The sequence below is a fragment of the Gopherus evgoodei genome, chromosome 22, assembly GCF_007399415.2.
Source record: "Gopherus evgoodei ecotype Sinaloan lineage chromosome 22, rGopEvg1_v1.p, whole genome shotgun sequence".
Lineage (NCBI taxonomy): Eukaryota > Metazoa > Chordata > Testudines > Testudinidae > Gopherus > Gopherus evgoodei.
Window position 1 is genome coordinate 3,825,366 of NC_044343.1, and position 17,886 is coordinate 3,843,251.

General features: G+C 45.6%; 1 protein-coding gene across 4 annotated transcripts in view; it reads right to left on the reverse strand.

Annotated features, from left to right (window-relative positions):
* GNG7 (G protein subunit gamma 7) overlaps positions 1–10,731 on the reverse strand; it is a 134,475-nt gene extending 123,744 nt beyond the window's left edge. For 2 of the 4 annotated variants that reach the window (XM_030540822.1, XM_030540818.1), the window contains exon 1: positions 10,535–10,617. The gene's annotated coding sequence lies outside the window, so the exon portion shown is untranslated. Of the gene's footprint in view, positions 1–10,534 lie in introns of all 4 variants that reach the window. The other 2 variants (XM_030540819.1, XM_030540824.1) reach the window with 2 other exon arrangements.
* Positions 10,732–17,886: the final 7,155 nt, after the last annotated feature.

Consider the following 17,886-nt stretch of genomic DNA (forward strand, 5'->3'; position numbering starts at 1 on the left):
CAAATTACACTTAACCATACCACAACAAAGGCTGAAGTTTTCCAAAGCATTTGCTGCTTCTGTACATGTGCAGCTCATAGTGACCCAAGGGTTTTGCAGACTGCACCTGCAGTTGCTCGTGATCCAAGTTCCACCTCACTGTTAGCCAGAAAGGTGGGTTCTTCAGCATATAGTTTCTGATTCAGGAAGACTGTAGCCTCCACTGTGTGTGTAATGAATTCTGCTAGCCAAATATATTCTAGTATAGGGGTCGGCGACCTTTCAGAAGTGGTGTGCCGAGTCTTCATTTATTCACTCTAATTTAAGATTTTGTGTGCCAGTAATACATTTTAACATTTTTAGAAGGTCTCTTTCTATAAGTCTATAGCATATAACTAAACTATTGTTGTATATAAAGTAAACAAGGCTTTTAAAATGTTTAAGAAGCTTCATTTAAAATTAAATTAAAATGCAGAGCTCCTCAGACTGGTGGCCAGGACCCGGGCAGTGTGAGTGCCATTGAAAGTCAGCTCGCATGCCTCCTTCAGCACACATGCCATAGGGAGCCTACCCCTGGTCTAGTCGGATGATCTTCCTTGGAAATTTGAATGTGGGGTATCCGAGGAAATAAAAGTTGGTTTGATCTTCACTTGGTTTACTGAAACCCCAGAATTCCCTTTTTTCTCAGTATCTAGTCCTGTCTACTAGATTTAAAAACAGAAGAAAAGTCAAAATACATGGTCTTGAACCTGAACTAACAAAGTGAAAATTCAATCAGAGTAGCCCAACTCCTAAAGAGGTCCAGAAGAAATCAGAACCACCTAAAGACAAGGTCAAGAAAAAACAACAACAAAAAACAATTCAGTATATAAAATTGCTTAGTACCTAAAGGAAGCTCTTTCAAAGCTGAATATGTCTGTAATTTCAGATTGTTATAGTATAAAAAAGAAAATACAAACTTCCCAGTTTTAGAAAGCTCTGGGGTAAAAGGCAAAATAAACCAGAATACACAAAAAGACACTGTTCTACCTCAAGGGTGTCAAGAGAAGGGAACGCTATGTTGCAGTAAGATCTGGAATCCTAATTTTGTCCAACATAAGTAAACACATAATTAAAACCTGTTTCATCAAAGAGGAAGAGAAGCAATCAGCAACATTTATCATCTAGCCTACAAAGATTAAAAAAACAATCAAACTTTAAAAAAATGATTCCCCAGGTCCTCTCCCCAATCACACCCCAACCTCCCAAAAAAAAAACCCTGAATCATAAAATTAAGCATCTACATGATGTACTTACCTATATGTGACAAGGGAACAGCTTTCCATTAAAGCAATGATACATGTGACTAACCACTTCCCTGCTTAGAAAGGGTTTGCAACACAGACAAAGACTGCATTCATCAACCCTAGAATGCCTCCTTCCCAAAAGACAGGAGGGAGGACAGTCTATCAGGGTCAACATACTGTGTCCATGAAGGAAAGGAAACCCTTGGGTATTTACTGCAGTCCTTCTGGCTGGACTGGTGTTTTCTGTTCCTTTGACGAAAGTAAGCTTTAATGCTCCTTTTTGATCCTTAACCTCAAAGCAAATATTTCTGTTCTTACTCCATTACCTAATTTATACATGAAAATTAAGTAATCTACCAAAAAGGATTCTTCTCACCCACCCTGCCTGTCTTTGCCAGCAGCTACCAACAGAATTGTCTTCCCCCAGAAAAATACAGGAATTACAGGACCTTTTGTACTTCTTCAGCCAGTGCAAACAGTGCACTTCTTTAAAACATATCATCAGCTTTTAATACATACCCTTGCTGCAGAGAACCATTAGCTCATTTTCAGGTACTGTTAGATCCAAGCCCCACCCTCCAAGACTTAGTTAAAAATCCAGTTATGTGGTGGATTTTGGTTATGATAAATGGCGATTAAGTGGAGAGCCCTGGTTTCGGCACACTTAGTGCCATAAAGTGCATTCTCGGACCCTGCCAACTGCCTGACTTCCCAAATGAAATGGCAGTATCCTGCAAAGAATGTACAACGCATGTCCTTAGATATACATGAGACACTCTAGACCCTCCAAACTATGGCATGGGGGCGAAAAGAAGTGTTTCTAGATACAAACATTCTGCTGAAAGCATTGTGACTGCTCCAGACTAACAGGTTTTAGAGATTAAGCAATGGAGAGAGAAAGAGGCACCTGTCTTTGCAAAATAGCAGGTTATAGAAACTGCTTGCAAAGTGTTAAAAAACAGTGCAAAAGATTTGTAAACTGGAAGAATGTGGAAAAAGCAGGAAGCCAACTGCCACTTAGAGTTTTTTCCTCATTTGGTTGCGTTTTTGTGTTCCAGGTCTGTCTAGGCTCCAACTTAATATTTGACAGGAAACTATCTGAAATCAAGCCAGTGGCTTTCCTATCATAAAGAGACAGTATCAATATTTAAAAACTGTGAAGAAAGGGAGTAATTTAGACTGGGAGTTACCACAGATACCCTAGACCAGAGGTTCTCAAACTGGGGGTCAAGACCTCTCAGGAGGTCACAAAGTATTATATGGGGGGGTCGTGAGCTGTCAGCCTCCACCCTAAACCCCACTTCGCCTCCAGCATTTATAATGGTGTTAAATATACAAAAGTGTTTTTAGTTTTTAAGGCAGGTCACACTCAGAGGCTTGCTATATAAAAGGGGTCACCAGTACAAACGTTTGAGAACCATTGCCCTAGACAAAAAATAACTAAGAGTTTTAAGAATATAAACCCAAACATGTTAGATTATTGCAATTAAAAACTATTTTAAATCAAGAAATTTAGAATTAAGTTAACTGTAGTTCAGACTCTGAATCGTCACACTCTGTTCACGGCACAGTGACAGATTTCCTTACCCTCACTACACTTCTTTTTTCATGTTCAACATCCATTCTTCCTACTCAGTCTCCAATAACTTTTACGTCACACAAGACAGACTTAGGCCTAGTCCATGCTACACAGGCTTTGCCAGTATAGCTAATCAGCATGGCTACCAGCAGAGGCTGGTAGTGTAGGCACAGCATATGCTGATACAAGGAGTTTCTGCCATTATAGTAACACCACCTTCCCATACATATTAGTTATGCCAACAGAATTTCTGTCAACATAGCTCCTTTTACAACTGGGGGGTTTGCAGAAATATCTTTGTCAGCTGAGGGTATGGTTTTTTCACACCCTTGACCAATAGCTATACCTATAAATCTTTGCAGCACAAACTTGGCCTTAAACAGGATGCCAGAGAAGCTTCTGTCTGCTTAGTTTACAGTATATGATTTCTATGCTCATTTCATCATGATTTTGAGGGCTACTTCTGTCCTTGTCTGTTAGCAACAATTTAAGCAAGTTATAAGAAACTTCAACAAAACCAATTCACAGGGTCCCAAAACCATGTGAATGAAATGAGATTCCAAACTATTGGACTCGTTTTCGGTTGTGGCCCTCAATTTGCTACAGCTTCTTCCACACTTGGCTCCATTGTCTTTCCTATTCCTTTTAGGCTAGCCCTCCAACCTGCTCTAACATTATTCCTTTGGTTCAGCATATTCTTCTGATCCCTACTTGCTTTTTCCGGCAACTTCATTTAAATAAAAAAAGAAGAAGAATATTTATAGAACACTTGTTTCCCCATTTCCAAGCAACATGGTTTTACTTCTCCTCAAGCAAAAAACATCCACAGTGCCAAAAGATTTATTCCACTTTTTTTCCTAGATCTAACAGGTACTATACAATGGGGGTTTTTTTGTTGTTTTTTTGTTTGTTTTTACATACTACCTGCTGAAAACATACCTTCTGTTTCAAGATTTAAAAGCCAATATTTTATAACAATAGGAAGCTATGGGTCAAAATTAACAGCATACCTCCACATATGATTTCAATGATTGGAATGACAACAATGTTTAATCTGGATTATCTGGCAATTAAATCAGTCTGATTTTATTAGCCCAACACAAAACTTTCTGTAGAATGTCCCCCACGGGGCTCAGTGCACTCATAGGAAAATGATTTGCCAACATTTTGTTCTAGATATACTATGAACTTCCTATTGTGATGAGGCTGGAGGAAAGGGGCAGTGATCCTCTTGAAAGATTGATCCTACCTCCACTGATCAGTTTCTTCAATGGAATAAACTTTTCCACTTAATGGAGTAGACAATCGCCCTTAAACATCCAAGTAATACTGCCTGTTTGAGTGGTTGATACCACAAAAGCAAAATGTTGTCTTCTAAATTTAACAATGACAATACTATCAGAGAAGTGATTGCATTCATTAACCTTAACTAAGGATTTTTCATAAACTTCTACATTTAAATCCTGTAACTATTTGCTCTCAGAACTGCTTTTAAAACAAACAATTACATAGTAATCTTAAAGTTAACAGAATTTGTGTTTGGAAATGTCCAAGTGGTGTACCACAGCTAGTCTCACAGTTCTCCTTTTCAGTAATCCACTAACAGTCATGACCTACAGAGCAAAAACATGATTGTTGCCAGCAAAAACAGAAATTTCACCACCAGCACAGTGCAGGGATCATGATATCACCCACCAGACTAGGAAGAAAAAACTACTTTCTGTAAAAGCAATTGCTGAATGACATCTGAAGAGAAACATCTGCCTGATTTTAGAGGAAAGGGTAACATGCTGGGGGGAGACAAGAACAGAAAACACCCAAGGACTAAGTTGCAAGAGCAAAGCAAGCAGAAATGGACAAAAATCCTGCCGGGCTTTGTGGGTGGGGGGGAAAACAAAACATCAATCTCAACTCTTCTATATGTTTAAAAATAGATCTTAAGTCCTCTGAATAGGATAAGCTGAAAAACATTTGAAGAACTTTAACAGAACGCTCATTTCTCATGCTGATTGTTCCAGGAGGACTAATGGAAAGGAGAGGGGTGTCACGTCTCTATAGCGACTGGAGCAGGACTGGGCAAGGTATCGAGTATGATGAACAACGTCCTGCAACTGTCATAGGCCCTGTATTCATGACACTAGCTTCAGGACCAAAAATGAAGGAAATTCTGCTTGCACTAAGACCTCTAGTTCAGTTACTGTCATATTCACACTAAAAGGGGTGGGTTATTTTCGAAGAGTACACACTCACAAATCCATTTTCAACCTTTTTCCTCCTACTATAGGAATAACAAAGTAGAACAGTACATAGGTGACTCAAGAGTTCTCAGATTTTACACTTAATATTTTAAACAAAAGTAATTTCCAAGTACACGTCTGAAAAGCTTAAGATTTTGCAAAGCAATATACAACAGGACAGGTCAGAATAAGGCAGAGGCTGCTGGAGTGGGGTGGGGGGGAGGGCAAATTATATGACAGCATCTGCCTTAACTAAGTTTCCCGGTTTGTGTCTCAACACTAACAGTTTGCCTGAATTTCCTCTTTTTTTGTAAACAGTAGTTTTAAAAAGCTGTTCATAGAAAGTATTTAGAACAAGTTTAGTCCAAAGATAGTAATGAGCTATTGGAGCTATTTCAGTCAAACACATATTTAAGATCAGTGACATACATGTAGCCCAATTCAGGAAAAAAAAAATCTGGTTTCCATTTTAACACACAAAAACATACTCCACATACGCTTTAAAAATTGCTTCCGCTCTGCACAAGACATTTGTATTGAAGAAGGCCAACACGCATTTCTAAGATTTCTATTTACTGAAATAAATCAGTGTAGTGAATATTCAACATTTTCAAAATTAAGCAGATTTTCTCTTGATTTTCCTGAGCATTTGGAGTCTCCTCTCTTGACTTAAAATAATTGTGATTCTAGTTGCAAAATACAGGTAATATTTAAAATAAGGCGAAACAAAGACACCCCTTTGTCATGATAATCTATCCCATAATATAAGAAGTTTAAATACTAGAAACCTCAGACACTCATGCATGAAAGAAAGTTGCATAACTGGTGTATACATCAAGTTTATCATCTATTCTTGCATATTTTGTTAAGCTGCTATGATGAGATATATAAACCCTGCACTGGCCAGGAACAGGTTAATGAGCTGCATGGAGCCCCCACCAGCCCCACTACACCTGTACTGGTCCTTAGGCATGTAAGAAGGAGTTAAAAGGAGGGAGCACAACTTCCTGACTGGGAAGGAGAGCAGACTGGCAGTCCCCACATTCAGAAAGAAGCCTGGGTGGAGCCGGGAGCTGCCTGAAGACTACAGTCTGCCAGTGCCTTCCTGAGGAAGGGTAGGTCAGACAGTTTGTTTTGTTATTAGGAACTGGCTGGTAGTCATTAAGCCAAGCCACTGCAGCTGAGGACCACCTGAGAGGAAGGGGGTTGAAAGCTGAACCCACCAGGCCCAAAGACTCTTTTTGTTTGTTGGTCTTAGCCTTCTGGGGTACTGAAGTCCCCACATCAAAGCCACATCCATGACCAAAAAGTGTCCTGAAGACTCCATTGGGTAAACAGAGGAAGAGCTGCTGCAGTGCCACAGCTACTTATTGAACTGAACCGGAACAAACAGAAAGGTGGAATGCTCATGTGATAGCAATAAAATCTACAGTGCTGTAGGCTAGCTCAGAGTAATTGGGACAAGTTCTACCCTCAGATATGCATATGCAATGCACATGCAACTCCCACTGAAGTCAAAGAAGTTTCACACATGAATCCAAGGGCAGAATTTGGCCCTTTAAATTTTATCTATGCTGCAAAAGTTTGGGTAATTATTATTTTTTTTTTAATAAGCTGAGGATACCAGCATGAAGACGTGTTTAAAAATAATGCCCTCTTCAGCTTTGCTGGTGGTTCTCTAACAGGTTTAATTTATTAACCAGGTGAGACCACAGAGCACTGTGGGAAGGAACATTACTTACATTTTTCTTAATCATTCCCTCCCCCCTTTAATATCTTCTGACATTTTGCACATCAAACTAAGAGATCCATAAAGGAGGAGGAGAACATAACACATCACCTTGGCAACACAGTGTTTACCACCTGTTAGGTCTCTTAACCTATCAGGAGGGTTACAAACCAGTCATACAAGCAATTTTCAAATTCAACACTTTCTGACAAACAACAGGTCAGGGTACCACTCAAGTTAAAAAATGCATGTGGCTAAACATATTAGACAAGGCAAATGATAATTTAACACTTTGCACTTCAAATCACTTGTTTGAACAGTAGCTAGTCAAGTCTCAACCCTTTCATCTGTTTTAGAGATGGGGAAACAGACCTTGTCCAGACAAAGGATTTCAAGCATTCATGGCTAGCCACCACTGTAGTTACGCTGGTGCAAACCTCTAGCATTCACAGGCAAAACATGGACTGGAGCAAGCTGCAGTTTATAGCTTCTTATCCTAGGGATCCTAGCACTCTGTTTGAAACTCTGTGAGGGGTTCACTTTTCATATCACTATCTTCTTAGCAAGAGTCTGATAAAATTAAGTCCCCCTATGGCTCTTAAAGAAGAGTTCTCTTCCTACCCCTCAGCTGCGCTAACCCAAAATACCTCATCTGTTATGGACTGTTTCTCTGCAACTCTAGCAACCACCATTTTTGGGCCATCCTTCCCCAGAGCCTTCCTTTTTCCAAGCAGCAATACAGTGAAACTGTCATGCTTGTTTTTCAGCTTTATTGCTACCCCCAGGATTCTGAATAGCAATAGTGAAACTGATCAGTTGTCAATTCTACACAACACCAGGGTCTGCAAAGTCCGTAAAATAGCACTACAAAGGCCATTTCTTCACAGCTGAAAGGACGAGAAGGTTTTTTGTTTTTTTTAAATGGCAGCTTAAATTCTCCTTTTCTCCACCCCCTCCCAAACACATCAGGGAAAACTTCCCACTAGTTAATGGTAAGTGGACAAGTGACTATTTCAAGCCTTGCACAAAGCATAAACTATTCTAATGACAACCAGTTAAGCCAAGGCATTTTGCCAGCACCAAGGCTCAACGGACCAGCCACTGTGCTAAGGGGATGTCTTTTGGTATGAGGAATCATGACTCCCCCTATTACTAAAAGTGACAAATTCAGTTACATGATTTTCATTGTACAAAATAGTGGGCTACTTTCACCAGCAGTGGGGGGAAAAATGGCATTTAATACTTTCTGAAGGCCAGAGTGTCTGCTCAAGTTTGAGGGGAACAGTGTCTAGTAGTTAGAGTTTGGGAGCCAGGAGCTAGAACTCCCCAAATTCTCATCAGTTCTGACACTATTTTCCCATATCTTTAGAACTTACCCAGCCCCCCATTACAACAGTATCTAAGCACCTTGTAATCTTTACTGTATTTATCCTCAGTACCCCTGAGTAATAGTAACATTGCCCTATCTCCATTTTACAGATGAGCAACTGTAATGCAGAGAGATTAAATGATTTGCCCAAGGTCACAGAGGAAGTCTGTGTAGGGTAGGGAACTGACCTTGGGTCTCCCAAGTCCCAAGCTAGCACCTAACCACTGTGTCATTCTTTCTGCTTGTCTCAGACTAGAACAAGTAATAGTGTGCCTCAGTTTCCCCACCTGTAAAACTTCCTCTATGTTGTGAACATTTAGTCAATGCTTTTAAAATATTTTGAAGACAAAAGTATGAATATTACCTTAATGGGGAAATAAGGAACATTACAAATGGAACATGTGAAGTACATTTAAAAACTGCTTCCTTTGGAAGTTGTAACATGTTACAACACTTGGAAGACCACAAACAAAAAAGTGTTATTCTTGTTTGTTTTAGAGTTATAAAAGGCATGAGAGAAAACTTATACAAAAAAAGCTGTACTTAAATATTTAGTCAGTGTTATTGTGTGTAGTATATTTCATACTGGCCATAAATACAGTTGAAGTAATCTAGGTAACACCGTGACGTTAAACTGCAGCAGACTGTTTGCCTTAGGAAGCTGTGCTGACTCAGGCCCCAATCCTACAAAAATATATACCCACATACTTGAAGCCAATGGGACTACACACAGTACATAAAGTTAAGAATATGCTTTAAGTCTGCAGAATCAGAGTCTTAGTTCACTGCCATGCTGTTTGGAAGGCTAAGGATGTTTTGAAAGCTAATATGCTTCAAAAGAAAACCAACACAAGAACGGTTACTGGAAGGACCTCGAGTTCTCTTACAGAGTTGGACTCAGATTAAATATCAAGTTACTGCTTCCTGTGGCCTGTGAGGAAGTCAACTCCTCTACTGGTAAAGTCACCAGAGTTGTATTTGTCAGAATACATTTTTTAAATACCTACATCTATAAACAAATAGGTCTAGGTTGTCAGTTTCACCAAGATCCATCCATCAAGTGCAATTCCACACGATTTTTTTTTAAAGTTGTACTGACAGGGAATTTAAATCAAAACAATCACTAATATAAAAAGATACAAAGAACAAAATAAATCTAACACTAGAATATAACCTAATTAGTTATTTTCCTCTTTGTTTCTATTTTAAGATCACATCTGCTAGCAATGGCCTAGTACAAAAGTAAACCCTAGGGTTTAGACCCTCCAAGACAGTCTAATGAAACAACTTTGAGGGGAAATCCACTGCCTCCAGAATAAGCCATAACACCCCCTCACTCACAAACTCTTCCCTTCCTAACCCCCATGCTCCTCCAGAACACTTGCCAATATTTGGCTTCCCCATTCTATACCACCTCAGCCTGAAATTCAACAAGGAGATGCAGAGAGCAAGGGAGGGGAATCCTTTCTCCAACACCACATTACCTGCCTAGCCCCTGTCCACCTCAAAAAAAAAGGAAAACCTTGACTACAATTACTCCTACCTAAACTAGCCTGTGACTTACAATCCATCTCACACCCCTCCAAAATACTCCCCCAAAAGAACAAGCAAGCTACTGTCAACCAGCCATCAACTCCTTGTCAGTGATATACCCCACCGACATCTAACGGCTCCCCAATACTCCACACTTACTACCTTCCAGCCCTCCACTACTCCTAGAATATCCTGACATTTGTGTCGCACACACACGCACTATAACCATGCATATTTATATGCATGTTACCAGCCCCACATACAACTCATATTACCCCCATGGTCTCCAGCTGTCCCCAACAGCCATATTATATCCCCAAGTACCCGCTCCCCAGTTATCTGAAAACGCTCCTATCCAACTCCCCACATTCCTCCATTAATTACCCCATTCCTCTTTATTCCCCTCACTCCACATACCTATTGTCTTATTACCCCAGAACCCCCACATGCCTTTATTACCCCAAACTCACCTATCCACATGCCACCATACCCCTCGTTACCCTCCACTCCCCAACCACATGCCCCTTTATTCCCCCAGTATCCTCCCTTCTCCCCGAGCCACAGACCCTTAGCCCCCCCCATCACCCCAGGACTTCCACATGTCCCCTCACCGCCCTACCTGCCCATCCCCCCTGTTATCCCCCAACTCCCTGCCCATCCCCCACCCCGCTTCCGGCCCGGCCGGGCCCCGAGGGGGTCCCTGGGGCGGGGGCTCCGCCAGGCCGCGGCCTGTGCCGGGACTTCCCGTCGCTCCCTTCCCGGGCTGGGCGAGAACCTCCCCCCGCCCGCCCCGGGGCCCAGCCCAGCCCGACCCCTCCTCACCCTCCGCAGGGCGCGGGGCACCGAGGGGGCGGAGGAGGGGAACCCGCCGCCGCGGCCGCCTCAGACACCAACCTCCGCCGCGCAACCCAACCTGCTGCCGAGCCCCAGCCGGGGACTGGAGGGGGCCACGGCGTGACTGACAGCAGGGAGAGCCAATCAGCGTCCAGCACCCCAACCAGGAAGGAGGACCCAGCACAGCCGCCGTGTTAGGCTGCAACCTTCTTAGCGGGGCCTCCAAGTAACGGGGAGCAAGAGAGGAGGGGCCGGTAGGCGGGCCAGGGAGTGACAGGGGAACTAGCCAATCAGAGCAGAAGGAGCCAAAAGAAGGCGGGGCATTCAAATAAAGTTCATCAATATTGATCAGCAATGTGGTCGGGGGGGCTATGTGATAATTGCACTGGGTTTTTATTTAAATTTATTTAAATTAGCCACTGTGTGAGCCCTGTTTCATTCATTGTCAAGTGTTCGTGCAATTAACAGCTGTTGGCTAGCCTGGCTTGAGCTGTGAACCCCGAGCCTCCTGACACATCTGTTTATTAACCCCTGGGGCTATTTGCGTCTCATTAGCTCCCCTAGACCTCCCTGAGGGGCCCCAGCCTCTGCAAATCGGGGCCAAGGGCTCGCAGACAGGGCCCCCCAGCGCCGCAGAAATCCATGTAACTGCGTCTACACTGGGGCTTTTGCGGTGTAGAGATGTCATTGCTCCCCCCCCCAGCCACCCCAAACGGACATCAGCCCTCTAGGTGCAGCCCTGGCCCAAAGCATGCTGTCTCCTTAACCATGAGCAAGGCGATCAGGATGGAGTTGTATTAGGCTAGAAATAAATCAGTTGGGCCATTAAACAAATATCCAGCCATTAAAATAAAATCTACATTCACCTTTATTTCATTGTCCATCTCTCATGCTATCTGTGTTCCCAAATCCTTTCCAGAGTGAAACACTGGCATGTAGAGTGCTAGTGAGTGACAGCAGAGGGGAAAGAGGTCGAAGGAGAGGGAACATATGTCATCCTAGCTTTGGAGTCAGATGGAGAGTAAAAGAGGTGGAGATACCCAGAATCTATCCCAGATGTCAGAAGCTGCAGAGCAGGAGGTCCTTGCACCTGTAGTGACAGGAGTGTGCAAAAGGAATGCAGGCGCGTTAGTCCATGAACCAATCTTCTCCGTATGGTGCCTGTTCAGGAGAAAACCATGGAGCACTTGACAAGAGTACAGATTGGAAAGCTGAGGTTAAGGTAGTGCAGCCCCTTGCTCTTTAGTGTGCTCACTGGTCCCTCTAGTGGTTCCTTTGCTGAGCTCATTTAGAAAATCTGCATTGAACATTTCACTGTGTCCTGGATGGGCACAAAGGGTTTGCAGTCTGGGGTGCTGGCCCTATGCACTGGGGTGAATTTCATCCTCAATAAATAACTGATTTTGAAGTTTACTAATTTATTTGTTGGTCCCAACTCTGTGGATGGCAGACTCCTGCCCCGTGACATTTCCCAGCACAAGAAAAAACCCCTAGATACTCCCCACACACACACACTGGTTCCTGGAGTGAGCAATAAAGCACTGCCACTAAAATCTTTGCACTGGCGTTGCGGTACTTTTCAGTTGAGGCTCTCCACGTGCTCCTTGAAGGTAGATAAATATAACCCCACTCCACAGACCGGGGAAACCAAGACAGAGAGCGGAGGTGACACTGCCAACCTCACACCTAAAGTCAGCAGCAGAGTGGGGAACAATCAGCTGACTCCCAAAGAAGGTGCCCGGAAGGTGAAATTTCAAAGCCACCTGGCAACTGCTCATGGTCCATGCAACTAGATGACAGGCGCTCACACCGCTATAAAGCATCTCCGGAGACCAGAAAACCAAACCCTTTTGCATCCCATCCTTCTGGCTGCAACTTTCTTGTTTCCTCCCCAACAGCAAGATGCCTGGGCTCCATCTTGCAGCTTCTGTACCTTTCTGTGAATCCACCCGTCTCATCAGCTTTTTTCCGCAGTGCCTGAGAGGCCCTCTCAGAGACAGGCAGCAGGATAGAGCAAGAGCTCCGGGTTCAGTGGAGGAATTTTTGATATTCCACTTCTTTGTGCTTTTAAATATCAGCAATGGCTGGTGTGAAATTTACCAGCATGTCACCCACACACAGCCCCATCGTGGCTGGTGAGGAAAGGGACCATCCCACACATGTGCCAATAAAACCTTTATTCCTCCTCCACCCTTCCCTAGTCTAGCTCTCTAGCTAGGCGAGAGGGGATGTTATTGACAGCAGTCAGAGAGCTGGTGGAAGATGCCCAATTTGCACCCCCCAGAGAGGCTGAAGCCCTCTCATTATCCACTGAACAAGCATAGCAGGTCAAAGCTCCCCCACACACACAGCCCCACAGACACAGACACACCACCAAGGTGCCCTATCCTAACCCAGTCAGGACACTCATTACGAGGGCCAGGGGAAACAGAGCTAAGTTTAGAGCAGCTTCTGAGGCTGCTCTAACTTACACCCAGGCTCAGGTAGGCTCCTGCACAGCCCCAGTATACACGGAGCACGAATGTGACTTAAAGCCTCCTTGTCCCCACCCAAGGAATTGAGAATCAGGCCCTTGGTTTTTATTTAGACCTCTGCTTATTTTCTCCTTTGGGCCTGACCCATCGGCTTCAGTGAAACATATTTTGTTTCGAGTACGAGAGGGAGGATCTGGCCCTGTGAATCAGACTGGGGGCTGGGAGGATCACTCAGCTGCCTGCTTCCTCTGGCACAGGAAGTCATGCTCCCTGGGGCTCCCAGGCTGGAGAATGAATCAAGGCTTTCTGTAACATCCCCCCATACCCCAGCCTGTCATGATCGGGTGAGGGTGACTGAGGCACTGCAGATCCCGTCATTAAGTGGGTGGTGTCCTTCCTTTGTCTTCCTGACTCACGGGTCACATTTGGACCTAGGATTGTGGAGGGCTGAGTGCTAGGGAGCACAGGGATCCCCACCTTGGAACCTCTATAGGGAGAGGGAGAGATCAAGCAGTGGTCTCATGAGAGGCTGTCTGCCACTAGAGAGCATGTCCTGGGAGGTGGGAAGGCAGCTACAAACAGAAAGAGATTTCAGGGGTAGCCGTGTTAGTCTGTATCAGCAAAAAAAAATGGGGCATCCTTGTGGCACCTTAGAGACTAACAAAATGTATTTGGGCATAAGCTTTTGTGGGCTAGAACCCACTTCATCAGATGTAGTGGGTTCTAGCCCAGGAAAACTTATGCCCAAATAAATGTGTTAGTCTCTAAGGTGCCACAAGGACTACACACACAGAGAGAAATCTGAACAGGTTAGGGCTGATCCCAGCCCAGAGCAGTCTGTCGGTTGCAGCAAGAGGCACTGGGAGGTAGGACTCCTGGTTTCTATGCCCAGCTCTGGAAGAGAAGGGTGGTCTAGTGGTTGCAGCAGGCAACTGGGATCCTGGCCTCCTGGAGTCTCTTCCCAACTCTGTTACTGTCCTGCTGGGTGACCTAGAGCACGTCACTTAACTCCCCTGTGACTCAGTTTCCCCTTCTGAGGAGCAGGCCTGATACAGCGAGTTACCCAGCTCGTTCACAGGGGCATGGTGAGACTTCGTGTAAATGCTCGCATAGCCCTTTGAGATCCCTGACAACAGCATCGCTCTTGTTCTCCTTGGGCTGCGGAGGAGGAGCAGCTTCTGGGACAGGCTATCCGTCCACCTGTCAGTGAGTCACAGGAGGCTCTGGAGCTCACCGAGCTGTGAATCCCAGACAGGGACCATTAATCAACTGTCGGGAGATGACTGCAGCCCTGAGCCCACTGTGACTGATCCAGAAAGCAGAGAATTTCTCAGAAGAGGAGACAGATCCCTCAGGCACATCCATCTGCCGGCCTGGGGACTCGCTGCCTGCAGCCCAATTCTGGCTCTGCTTAGACTCCTCTGGGCTATTCCCACGCTGCCCAGGGCAGAACATCATCCCAGGCCACACTCCTGGTGCAAAGGGTTCTTCCCACTGATTTGGGGCTAGCAGAGCAGCCCAAAACCACCCCCATCTCCTGGTGGAGCAGCATGCCCAGGCCATGAAAGGCACCCATGCTGGGCGTGTGACTGGGCCGCATTGCATTCCAGGAAAGCAGCCAGAGCTCAGAGGGCATAAGGGCGAGGTGATGCCCCCTGTCGTCTCTGCCTGGTTTGCACCTCCTGCAAAATGTGGCCCAGAATCCAGCCCTGGGTTCTGGGGCAGGGGCAGAGGGACTGGATCAGCATGGCCCAACTCACGCTTCGCCAGCCTCCAATGGCTGCTCCTCCCTGCTTGGCTAGAGGGAGGTAACCCCCAGGCCAGCCCAGCCCCTGCAACCCAGAGTGTGGCGCATACCTGCTGTGCTGGGGCAGGATCAGTCCAACTGGCCGGCCAGAGCTGCTGCCCACAGGCCCCCAGGGATCCCAGTGCATGCAGGGCAGACAGTGAGGGACCCCCCCGCTGCAGGACGTGTCTAATCGATTAGGTCCATGCTAGCGTCTGGCCATCAGCTGGCAGACAACAATTGGAGCCCCCCAGGAGTCAGACCCCACCCAAGACTCCCATCCGCTTTTTCGTGCTGCTCAAAGCCAAGAGGGGGAATAATCCCCCCTCCCCCGCTGCAACTCCGTGTTTATTCCCCAGCACGCATGGGACGGTGCCCGTTCTGCTCGGCTCAGCCATCTGCACCATCCCCCAGGAGGGGAGCTCCCCTTGCTGTACAGTTGCTGGGAAACCTATTGGAAAATTGAGTCTTTAATTGCATCTGGCATGTCCCAGGCTCCCTGACGGTAACAGCCACCGGGCCCCAAAGTGACATCACAGTAAGTGGGAGGAGGCAGCCCAGACAATCTCACACATGTGCCTTTGCTAGGCAAGCTGCTATCTCCCTGCTCCAAAGCTTGACCTGTGGCCTCTGGAGAGACGTGGATCTAGCAATGGCTGAGAGCCAAATTCCACTCGGGGCAGAATCCCCTAATAATTAAATATTTATTGATTCCCTCACCTAATAAATAGCAATGATAATGTACTGAGCCTAGCACACGGGGTCCTGGCCCACAGCGGTGGTTGCCAGATGCTACCGTCATACAAATGAATACGAAGAATTCACCTGCCAGTCACCATAAGGAACGTCCCCAGAAAATAAAAAACGCATCCCCAGTGGGTTACAAGTTCCCTGCAGCCGGGCCTGGGGATTGGAGAGATTCCCCGGCACAGTAATAGGCAGGGGAGGTTTGATAGCCCAGCCCTGCGTCAGGATGAGGGGCGGGGAGCTCCAAGATCAGAGGAGAGGAAAGAAGAAGGAAAGGGGAGAAGCAGACAGGCAGGCAGGCGAGGAAAATTCCACAGGTGAATGGGGGACAGGAGCAGCTGTTTCCCCCAGCCGCGCTGCTGCAGCCTCCTCTTTGGTCTTCCTCCGAAAAGGCACTGGAGAGGGAGGTTAACACAGGTGGCCAAGCGGCATAGCAGGGGCTGCTAGCAGGGAGGGGTATTGCAGGGAGCAGCTGCCATCACGGGAGTCCTCATTTCTGTTGCTAACAAGCTATTCTGCTGCAGTGCAGAACATTGCTCCTGGACCCTGTGTCAAAGCAGCACCCTACACAGAGCAGGCATCACCACGTGCTGCGGACAGCAACAGCCGTGCTTCACCACGCGCTGGGCCAGACCCTGAGCCAGGCCCCCAAGCTGGTGTCACTCAGCAGAGACTGACTTCCACCGAGTTACGCTGATTGACGGCAGCTGAGGCTCTGCTGGCCAAACCCAGGGCCTGATCCTACAAACATTGTGACCAGCTGCAATTCTTACTGCCAGGAGTAATTCCAGCAGCAGTCCCATTAGTTCACATGTGTTTGCAGGACTGGGCTGGGAGACAGATGATTTTTTTTTCTTCTTAACCCCAGCTGTAATCCAGTTTGGCTCCATCTGTACTGGCCAAACAGTGTTATAATCTGCTTCGGCCACAAATGAGTTTAAATCATCCTTCACAGCCGTTGCTAAACCCAAGGCCAGATGCCTCTCCCAGCTTTGACGGATATTGGATTGGACTGAGAAGGGATAACAGACGTGGCATCATCTCACCAGGGCACGAGGGAAATGATCGAGAACCAGTAGGTGAAATGACCAGACCAATTTTACTCTTCCAGCCTGAGAGCACTGGAGCCTCATCCACAGAAAAGTCAATTAGATTTGTAACTAGAGTCCTTTCGCTGTACTCTTTCCCTGACTGTAATTTAATATTATTCCAGTGTAGTGAACAAAGAGTCAATAGATTTGCAAAAAAAAAAAACCCACCCTGTAAAAATAAAAATAATTCAAGCCCCACATGCAGCAGAGTACTTAAATATTTGCTTCACTTCAACATCCCTGGGATGATCTGTGCTCAAAGTTAAGCAGGTGCTTCAATGCTGTGCTGGATCAGGGCTTAAAGGCTGGATTTCCAACACTTAACCCCTAAAAACCCTAGGGGTTCCCAGCTAAGCTCTTCTGGACAGCGTACAAGTTACTCCTGACAAGCTGGTATTTTCAAAAGTGCCTAAGTGATTTAGAAGCTAGGCTTTTCCATACACCCGAGCCATAATTCTGTGTAGGAAAAGGAAGATAAATAAGCACGGGGATTTGGCTCCTTGCTTGTTGAATCCGGTCTCTGGAGTCCCCCACCTGCCTGCTTTGTAAAGCGTGTCCATGCCATCTGCCAGTGGAGGCCAGAGTAGTTTTGCTTGGAGGGAGCGACAGCCCCCATCAGTCAGCTCTATTGCTTTCTATTATTCAGAGATGCTTTTCAGTTAGGAAATTAATTCACCACCACCCAGGGAAAGTGGCCATTCCTTTGCATCGCACATGCTGCTATTCCAGCCCCAGCTATGCTTCGTTATTCTGATCCTCTAAGCTGCAGGTGAATTAACCCACCAACAAAACAACAACTAGTTCTCAGCCAAAATAAACCACTTTAAGACAGAGAGCACCCATCAGCAACTGAAGGATAAAACCACCAGAGGGATGGTATCACTGTCCTAAAAGCAAGCGTTATAAACCCAGGAGATTCAGAGTGAAGGCTGCCCTGAAAAGCAATCCAAACAAATTAAGATACAGAAACGCCCAGCAAAGCTCCCGAACCAACCACTGCAAAGTCATTCAAGCATCACATAATTATAATTAAGACACGTGAGCCCCAATGCAACAAAACCAGATTTTAAAGCCATATTAGCTTTTGCTCCATATTTTCCCCCTTGTGATGTCACTACGGGGCAGAGTTAAGGTTGTTTATTCAGTAAGGAGTGGGAACAAGAGGCAGAGGTATTCCCTTTGTGTATTCCCATTAAGTAGGAGGGAGGGAGGGATGGAGAAAGAAAGGTCCATGCACAATTT